Genomic DNA, 10,188 nt, shown 5'->3' on the forward strand with positions numbered 1-10,188 from the left:
CGCGGCCACCAGATCGTCCTCGGAGCCGGCCACCGGCGAGTCGGTACTGCGCTCGCTGTTGGAGCCCGGGTCCGACTGCGCCGCCGCCAGGTAGCAAGGGGCGCTGACCCAGACCTGGGGGGAGGGGGCCCAAGCCCCGCCTCGGGCCCCGCCCCCCGCCCCGCCGCGCCGATCGCCTGCGCCCCGGCCCCCGCCCGCCCGCAGCGCCCGCTCTGAGCGCACAGAGCCGCCCGCGCCTCCGGCCGCTGCCGGCCCCGCCGCCGCCTCGCGCGCTCATTGGCCGGCCGGGCCCACGGGGAGCAGCGGGCGGGAGCGGCCAGCCCGCGCCCTCTCACACGCACCACGTCCACACGCCGCGCGGCGCCGCCCGGAATGCCTGACCCATCGCGTGGACCCTCGGGCTCTCGGACCCCCTCGCCAAGTTCGAGCCCAGAGTTCCAGGGGTGCCCGCCAGGAGCCCTCGTCACTTACTGCCACTTTTCTGTACTTTGATGGAGACTCCATCAAAACTCACAAACTTTGATGGAGACTCCATCAAACACTCAACGCCTGCCAGGCGTACAAGCTTGCTCATCCACACCCGAGTCCCTGACTGTCACTTTTCTGTCCCCACACCCGGATTCCATCCCTCTCCATACTCAGAATTCTCCAAACTTAGATCGCGTTCAAAGCACAGTGTGGACCCAAAGTGCTCAAAGGGTATGCTCACAAGTCCACTCCTATTTACAGACCCTCAGGACACCCTGAGTCTGTCCCACAAGCCTGAAAGAATAGAGAGTAATAAAAGGAGATCTGGGGACAAGAAGGGTTGATGACCAACTTTTGCACACATCAGAATAGACTTGACTTGTGTGCACCTAATCGTTCCAATCCAAAGATACCTTCACCAGATGTGCCCTTCTCTGACTTTAATTTCTGGCCTTTATTCGACAAGACACTAGTTTCACCAACTGAAGCATCTATCCCTGTCCGAGATCACAGAGCTGGCTAGCTCACTCTCTGGACAGGCTGGGGGCTCCTCTCTGCTCTAGGCGGCCCACAGATGAAAGCCTTGCAACTTCTGATGCTGACTCTCCGCCAGCCCACGCACCGCATCATCGCACCATCACTCTCAATGTGGAGCACGAAGCTCAAAGGAGGAGGTCCTGCTGTGAGCTTGGAACACTCGCCCCCATGGCACACAGACTCATGCTGCCTTTTATCTAATGATCAAACGCACAAGAATATCTGTTCTACGTGGGAGGAAGATGATGATAAATATGGCAGAAAAGCACTGTGCTCCTGAGAGAAGAAGTAGGTTTACAAGTGGGACGAGCCATAGGGTTCACCTGGGGTCCATTGATAATCATACAGTGTGTGTTTAAATCAAAACTCTTACAGGGGGCTGGAGACAGTGACTCAGAACATAAGTGCACTGGCGGTCAAGCCAGACAACCTGAGTTAGACCCTCAGGCCCCACATGGTGGAAAGAAAGGCCCAACTCAGGTAAGCTGTCCTTTTGACCATCCCAAGAGCGCTTTGGAATACACGCTCTCACACACATACACAAATAGATAATAAAACAGGACTTTAAAAAATCTCCAGCTGGAAAGATGGTTCCGCCGTTATAGGGTTCTTGGTGCTATTCCTAGGGACCAGAATTCCATTCCCAGAGCCCACCTTGCATGGCTCACAACTGCCTGTCACTCCAGTTCAGCGGTATTTGGTGCCCTCTTCTGACTTCTTCTGGCACCTGCACTTGAGGACATGTATACACACACACACACACACACACACACACACACACACACACACCATAGATAGACAGACAGATGGATGGACAGACTGATGGACAGACAGATGGAATGACAGACAGACAGATGGACAGACAGACGGGCAGACAGATAAATGTGAATTTTAAATTCCTCCAGGAGCAACACCTACTTGGCTGGAGCATCAGTGTAATTTACAGATGAGAAATCACATAGAAGGGGCTTGAGTCAGGTGGCACACACCTTTAATCCCAGCACTCCGGAGGCCAAGTCAGGTGGATCTCTGTGGGTCTGAGGCCAGCCTGATCTACAGAGTGAGTTCCAGAACAGTCTCCTGACTGCATAGTGAAACCCTGTCTTGAAAAAAAAAAAAAAAAAAAAACCTCCCTCCCCCCAAAAAAAGAGTGACTTGAAGAGCAAGTCCGGAAGGGAACAAGAGTCCAACCGAGTTCTATACCTGTTATATTATTACCCATGCAGCTACCGCCCAGTGTACTTCCACTGATCTGAGAACAGATGCACTGTTTAGCTCCTCCCTGCTAACACAAGTCCTCTGATTGCTCCAGTCACCCTAGTGATTCCTCAGCAGAACATAGTTACCACCAACAGGCTGTATTTGACAGCATTCACAGCCTTCTGTCAGGGTATTCACCCTCTCTCCCTGGGAATGAACGATCAGGGGAACCTTGCTGTGTTGTGGGTGCTCTGTCAAACCTGAGGAATGGTGAGCAAAGAAAGCCACAATCCTTGCACTCCTGAGACTGGCCTTCTAGGAAGAAAGACAGGGTGCTGGCCCCGAGACGAGTCTATACTAAGGAATCCCTATAGCAACCACAATAAAGGGGGACTCGGGACACGAGAAAACTTGTAATGCCCAACAGATCCAAAGAGGTTGGCAATGCTTACCAAAAGACTAACTCAAGAATTCACTCCCTGCAGAAAAAATGACGCAGACAGGAGAGAGGAGGGAAGAGCCATTCCTGCAACGTATGATAGAACTGTAATGGCATCCTGGCATCCCCAAGTGTAGTTTTTTTACCATTTTGATGACAGAGAAAACTGAGGCACAAGAGATAAAGGGACCAGCCCTGCGGGTGCTAGACACTGAGCAGAAAGCTGCCTTGAGTCTCAGATTAATGCGAGAACTTTGTGGAGAAGGAGCGGGTGGCATCTTTCCCTTGGTTCCTGATACAAGGAGAAAACCAGCAGGGCCAGGACATGGAAGTGGGGAACTGGATGGTGAGAGTTTCAAGTATGAGGTGAGTTAAAAGAAGAGAGTTCAAGCTCGAGATGCCCCAATCAGTCAGTCAGGGGTTCTATGTGCATTCTCAGAACAAAGGGAAAGTACACAAACGTTTTGGGTAAAAGGTGGCATGGTTAAATATGATCATTAAAGAGGTGCCAGTGTATTTCAGAGGACATTGCAAGGCAAGGAGAGAAGAGTTGGACCAATGTAGATGCTACACGGGAATCTTAGACCATAGACGATGCCAATGGTATCTGAGGCAGGGACGGTATAGAGAGACATGAAAGGATTGTGGGAAGCCTTCCCATGTGTCATCAGTTACACTGGTGGAGGATGAGTCACTGAATGATGGGAAAGGCCTGTCTACAGGGTTACAGCTGACATAGAGACTGGTGCTGTGAGATGAATTAGAGATTACTGGGAGATTGTTGTACCAGAGGAATGACTACAATGTCCACCTCAACCTAGTGAGGATAGGGTGTCATTGAGAACTCTGAAAATATGTCAAATAGACAATCAGATATGATGGTCTGGGCTTCAGTTCTGGGGTCACAGATGGGGGAAAGACTATGATTTTTGCCTGTATGCAACCATTCTAGTGAGATGCAGACACGGGGTATGGCTGGTTAAAGAGAAGAAAAATAAATAAAGCTCAGGAAAGAGTTAAGTAAGCATTCTTCCATGGGCTGCTCACATATCAGACACAGAACACAGGGCAAGATAGAATCAGCAGTAAGAAAAAGGAGAAAAGCTAGCCTGGGTTTTGTGATGTCGGCCCAGGAGAAAGATGGTTTCTCAAATGAGAACACAGCCGTGCCTGTGCAGTGTGGGGAGGTTGATATGCTCTTTACTAGAAATCATTGAGACTTTAGAAGCAGCCCAGAGGGCTGGAGAGATGGCTCAGCAGTTATGAGCACTGACTGCTCTTGCAAAGGTCCTGAGTTCAAATCCCAGCAACCACATGGTGGCTCACAGCCATCCATAATGAGATCTGATTCCCTCTTCTGGTGCATCTGAAGTCAGCTACAGTGTACTTAGATATAGTAATAAATAAATCTTTAGGCTGGAGCAAGCGGGGCTGACTGGAGTGAGCAGAGGTCCTGAATTCAAATTCCCAGCAACAGAAGAAGAAGAAGAAGAAGAAGAAGAAGAAGAAGAAGAAGAAGAAGAAGAAGAAGAAGAAGAAGAAGAAGAAGAAGAAGAAGAAGAAGAAGAAGNAAGAAGAAGAAGAAGAAGAAGAAGAAGAAAACTGGAGAGGAGGAATGGTCAAGAATGGGCAGGGATAATTAAATGAGGAGAGAGGACTCTTTGGGAGGCATCTCACTAAGAACAGAAGAGGAAGTTCTAGGATAAGAGGCAGAGAACGAAGATTGGAGTTCGTTGGTTGGTCCTGGAGTATTGGTTTCATGGTTTCTGAGGTTTGAGTATCTTAAATGCCCAGGGGAGACCCAGAAATGGTAGAAATTAACCATTCAAAACCAGTCTCGATACCACAGGGCTTTGAGACCATCGGTAACATTATTAAAAGACTTACAAAGTAGAAACCCATCCTCTCAACCCGCAGGTCAACTGTTGGGTTTCATCCCTACAGCCCAAGGACCCCTATGTCTCATGGCTTTTCTTTTCCTAAGACAATAATGTCAAGTTAGTCTGCAAAGAGTTTGGAGAAACGAGAGTTCTCAGTGTAGTGGGGAAAGTAGAGGGTTTGGTTTTGCCTTTTGAGAAAATGTTGGGCTTTGTGTGCAGCTACTCATGTGTGCACATGCGGGTGGAAGTCCGATGACAGCCAGTGTCATTCCTTGGGAACCTCGCATATTGCTTTTTTGAGGCATAGTCTCTCACTGATCTGTGGCATGCCAAGTAGGCTAAGCTGACTGGTCAGTGAGCCATAGACAGTCTAAGATTCTGACAGTCTGCTTGTCTCTGCTTCTCCAGAACTGGGATTACAGGCCCATTCCAACACACCTAGATTTTGTGTGTGGGTTTGGGGGAGGGAACTTAGGTCCCCATGCTTGTACAACAAGCACTTTACCAACGGATCCATTCCCCAGGCCTTTAAAAACTTTTAAAAATAGCCTTTCCTTCTGTGAAAGACTGGGCCGGCCTGGATCATCTGATTCACGTGGATACTCACAGTCTCTAATTACTTTGGGATGCTTGCCTTGAGATTTTCTCCATGTCCATGCTGCTTCATGGGTACAGACACAGAGAAAACATGAGTCTCATCAAACATATACATCATCGAGAATTAGAAAGCAATGGAGTGATGCCTAGTGGGAAATCATTTCATGTGCAAATTATCCATGAAACGCAAATCTAAACCTCATTCTTAAAATAAGAGAACTGTGGTTGGGTGAATGGGTGGGTGGGTGGGTGGATGGATGAAGAGTGGATGGATGAGTAGATGGATGGATGAGTAGATGGATGGATGGGTAGATAGATGAGTGGATGGATGGATGGATGGATGGATGAGTGGATGGATGGATGGATGGATGGATGATGGGATAGATAGAGATAGATAGATAGATAGATAGATAGATAGATAGATAGATAGATAGATAGATAGATAGATAGGGCTGGTAGATATAGAATTTTCATTATACTCTAAGGCAACTACTGAAGACTGCATAGAACCCCAAATAAGAGAACGAAACAAGAACTAAAAGCCAGAATACAGAGCCTGAATGGTCTAGCAAAAGGGTGTGATGAAACAGTTCAAGACAGCAGTGCAAGAACCTGAGCAGGAATAGGGTCATAACAGTCAAGATCCGATGTCTTCCGGGTCAAATTGAGTTCTTGAAGTATAGGAGCGCCCAAAGGCATGTAAAACACCTGGTGAAAGCTTTGATATCATCAACTGACAGCAAGCGTGAGCTGTGTATGAACTCCATTCTTGAGATCGAGTGCAACAAGCTGTTCTGCAGGAATGTCAACGTTCTTGGTCTAAGCAACATAGCTGAGCTGCAGCCAGTGGCCTAAAGATATGATGGCGGCCACTAGGGGCACCCACTTATCTACCCCAAAGTATGTTTGGAGTTTGGAATTCTGAGAAGTGTCTGGGGGGTGGGGGGATGGGGATGGGGTGAAGGAACAGTGCTTTTACAAAGAATACATCACTCCTGAGGCAACATCAATAAATTGTGATGAAATCTCTTTGAAGACTGAGAATTAGCTGTCTTACCAGGTTGTTCAAAGGTGTCTGAGTGGACATAGAGTCTGTCTAGAGGTTGGAAGTGGCTACCTGTAGGAAGCAGGGGATGGACGAAAGGTATTTTCAGGTATTTTGGATTGTTTAAGTCGTATGGATTTCTTAATTTCATTTTGGAAAAGCAATTAGAGGAACATATTCTTATTATATCATCATTGAAATGAAGAAAAAAATGAAAATAACAGAACCAAAAACTCAAGGGAACCACGCTCTTTCCACAAAAATTGGAGCACACTTGAAACCAAAACTTTTTGTTTTCCTGAGCACGAGGTTTCTGTTGTTGATGTTGTTGTTGTTGTTGTTATTGTTTTCCTGGATTTTTGTTTTTAACTTTCCATTTCTTGAGGAAAAAAAGTGGTTTTTAACCCTCTTGAAACTCAAAACTATAGAAACGGATCCATTAATGAATCAAGCATCATCTCTTAAAAAAAAAAAAAAGTCACTTGAAAAAGAGTTTTATAAAAAAACTACAAGTACATCAAGTCTTCAAGTTTGCCTGGTACTAACTAGCAACCAATGCCTTTAATCCCAGCACCTGGGAAGCAGAGGCAGGCAAATCTCTGAGTTTAAGGCCATCCCGGTCTACAGAGCAAGTTCCAGGATGGCCAGGGCTACACAGAGAAACCCTGTCTTGAAAACAAAACCAAACAAACAAATAAAAGAGTCCCAAATTCACAGAATAAATAAATAAATAAATTCTTTAGAAAAATAAGATGCTCGTGTTATTTACCTTAAAATATACATCTACTCTTTAACTAATGGACACTTGATGAAAAAAACTACTTAGAATGTTTTAAAGAAAAAAGGATTGGCAGTTTTATTATTGTTTTATTTTATTTTGTTTTTTGTTTTTGTTTTGTTTTGTTTTTTGCTTTGTTTTACAGGCACGATGGTCTTCTGGTTTGTTTCTTCTGTGACAAAATACAAAAGTACCAATCCCAAACTTAGATTTGGGGAAGGGGGGTTGCAATAGAGTTTATATTAGGGGATGGTGAGATGGCTCAGTGGTTAAGAGCACTGACTGCTCTTCCAAAGGTCCTGAGTTCAAAACCCAGCAACCACATGGTGGCTCACAACCATCTGAAATGAGATCTGATGCCCTCTTCTGGGGTGTCTGAAGACAGCTGCAGTGTACTTAGATATAATAATAAATCTTTTTTTTTAATAGAGTTTATATTAAAGAAGCTGTTCTACTTTCAAAGTTGTTTAAATTGTTTTCATTTATTCTTTGAAAACTTGACACATGTGAACAAAGGACCATTCCTATGCATTCCTGCTTCTTGTTTCTTCTTTTTCTTTCTTTCTTGTTTGTTTAATGTGACAAGGTTTCTCTGTGTAGTCCTGGCTGTCCTTGAACTTGCTCTGCAGACCAGTGTACCAGCTGGTCTTGTGTGTCGACTTGACAGAAGCTAGAGTTATCACAGAGAAAGGAGCCTCCCTTGAGGAAATGCCTCCATGAGATCCAGCTGTAAGGCACTTTCTCAATTAGTGATTAAGGCTGGGAGGGACCAGCCTATTGTGGGTGATGCCATTCCTGGGCTGGTAGTCCTGGGTTCTATAAGAAAGCAAGCTGAGCAAGCCATGGTGGACAAGCCAGTAAGCAGCAGCCCTCTATGGCCTCTGCATCAGCTCCTGCCTCCAGGTTGCTGCCCTGTGTGAGTTCCTGTCCTGACTTCCTCCAATGATAGGCTACACTGTGGAAGTATAAGCTGAATAAACCCTCTCCTCCCCAACTCACTGTTTGGTCAATGATGCTTCATTGCCAATAATGGAAACCCTGACTAAGACTGGCCTTGAATCCAAAGATCTGCCTGTCTTTGCCTCAAATGCTGGGATTAAAGGCCTATGCCACCACTGTCTGGTGGCATTCCTGTTTCTTCTGCCTTTGGCATTCAGTTACACCTGAATAATCTCAACACGTGGCCAGGTGCTTCCCAGGTGGGCAACAGCTCACAGTGCTCAACCCAGGCTCCGACCCACCCGTTCTGCTCCACCTCAGACTCCAACAGCAGGGAGCTATTTGTGGTCCGGACTAGTCCAGCTCTCTCCTCAAAGGGCTTTGCCAGTGCTGCCTACCCATCCGCATAGTCTCCTGTTTAGTTCCCTCGGCCTCCATCAATACCCACTGCCAGCTTAGCCAGCTTCCCTGACCTTTTATTTCTAAGGAATGTCAAGCTGGTCCTATTGAAACAATTGTTTACACATTCCTGCTATCTTTACTGTGTCATCATCACCACCACCACCACCATCATCACCATTATTAACATCACTGGTTTTTTTGCGGTGTTGTTGTTGTTGTTGTTGTTGTTGTTGTTTTCCCCAGAGCTGAGGACCGAACAAATCCCCAACCCCATCACTGTTGTCTTCATAATGCACCTGCTGTCTGAGAGTCCGCAGGGAGAGTACCTGCCTTTCATCTTGTGTTTCCTAGTCCCAGCAACTCCCTGGTAAAAAGTTCAGGGTCTTTTAACAGAGCGGCTAAAAATTCACACTTGGGAATTCACTCCATTTAGATGACTGTGTAGCTGCAATGTAACAACCTGGGGAAAAAAAAAACACAGAGAGGAGAGTTCAGTGAGACCCAGCTGCCATTAAAGGCGATCTATCCGTAGGAAGCAGCATTCTCTCCCAGCTGAGAGATCACACCCGTGGAAAGACACAAGGAATGTCATCTGACACAAAATAAACAGACTCGTGGTCAGGCTTCGAAGATGGCTGTGACACCCCAGTTTGATCCCCTGAAACCAAGTGAAGACAGAAAGAAGGAGAAAACTCTACAAATGTTTCCCCTGACCTTTACGTAAGGTCACAGTCACATAGCCAGAAGCCTCAGGCTACCGAGGCTTTCTAATGGGAGAAGGAGGTGTTGAGTACATTCCTGTTGTGGGTAAAGCCCTTCTAGGTGTAGAGAGAGTGATTTGAGTTCTCTTGCTACTTCCATAAGATGAATTTGGAACACCACCAACAAAAAAGTCTCAAATGTAAAAACTTACCATTGGTATATTCAACGCCTCAATGCTAAAAAAAAAAAACAAAAACAGGACCATCAAAAAGAGACTAGGATGGATGTGGACAGTTAGGGACAAACAGACAGACAAGGATCCTGACAATAGACATGAGCTTTCACAGTTATCCGAATCTCAGACAACCGTAGCACACTGCTGAGACCACCACCCAAGGAGATGATCTGCCCAGACTCACAGCTTCTCCCGTTGTCATGGTTTCAAGGCTCCTGTTAATTGTGCTTTTGATCTACAAGTGCTGACATCACCTGTAGACTAACACCCACATGTAAGTCTGTCCACAGGGCTCCCTGGAACTTAAGAGAATGGAATGTTTTGGAGAAAGACAACAGTGAGTATGTGCAAAGTTGTACCTTCCTGTAACCGTGTTTTTTAACGAACTGACAGCCTGCTGGCGATGTGACTTACAGGTTTAGCCAGAATGGAAGCGTTCAGAGCCAGAAAAGCATCCAGCCCACAGGCTGGCTGGGTTTCTGAGGCCACAGTCAGTCACAAGGTAAAATGCCACCATGACCACTTACGTGCTAAACCTCACATCAAACGAGGAAAAATCGCTTCCAGGAATAGGAACCGGTGGAGTTTTCAGAGTGAACCTTCCCGGGCAGCTGCTGTGGGAAGTGTGGGTCATAGCAGAAAGAGAAGATTCTCAAAAGCCACGGCCAGGACCAAAGTGCACAGAAACCCCGACGGCCAAGTCCACAGTTCTCCCTTCACCACGCCCGGCCTCTTTGATGGCTGCCATTACTAGCTGATCATAGCTCTTTTCTACTCCAGGTCAGGAAATGCTTCTCCACACACAGTCTGAGCAGCCAAGGCTAAGCACTCGCAGTTGGCTCTCACTGTGAATCTCGCTTGCCCAGTTGGATCCACCTCTGCAGTTAAGCGACTAGAAGACTGCTCCCAGCAAGCACAAGCTGCTGGCCTCTTCCTCAGTGGAGGTGAGCCTGAGAAGGAGAGACA

The 10,188-nt window shown here is 46.7% G+C and overlaps 1 protein-coding gene across 1 annotated transcript in view; it reads right to left on the reverse strand.

The window, feature by feature from the left end:
* Bicc1 (BicC family RNA binding protein 1) overlaps positions 1–84 on the reverse strand; it is a 232,360-nt gene extending 232,276 nt beyond the window's left edge. The window contains exon 1 of the mRNA XM_029542246.1: positions 10–84. The gene's annotated coding sequence lies outside the window, so the exon portion shown is untranslated. The remainder of the gene's footprint in view (positions 1–9) is intronic.
* Between the last annotated feature and the right edge of the window lie 10,104 nt (positions 85–10,188).

The sequence above is a fragment of the Mus pahari genome, chromosome 9 (genome assembly GCF_900095145.1).
Source record: "Mus pahari chromosome 9, PAHARI_EIJ_v1.1, whole genome shotgun sequence".
In the NCBI taxonomy this organism is placed as follows: Eukaryota; Metazoa; Chordata; class Mammalia; order Rodentia; family Muridae; genus Mus; species Mus pahari.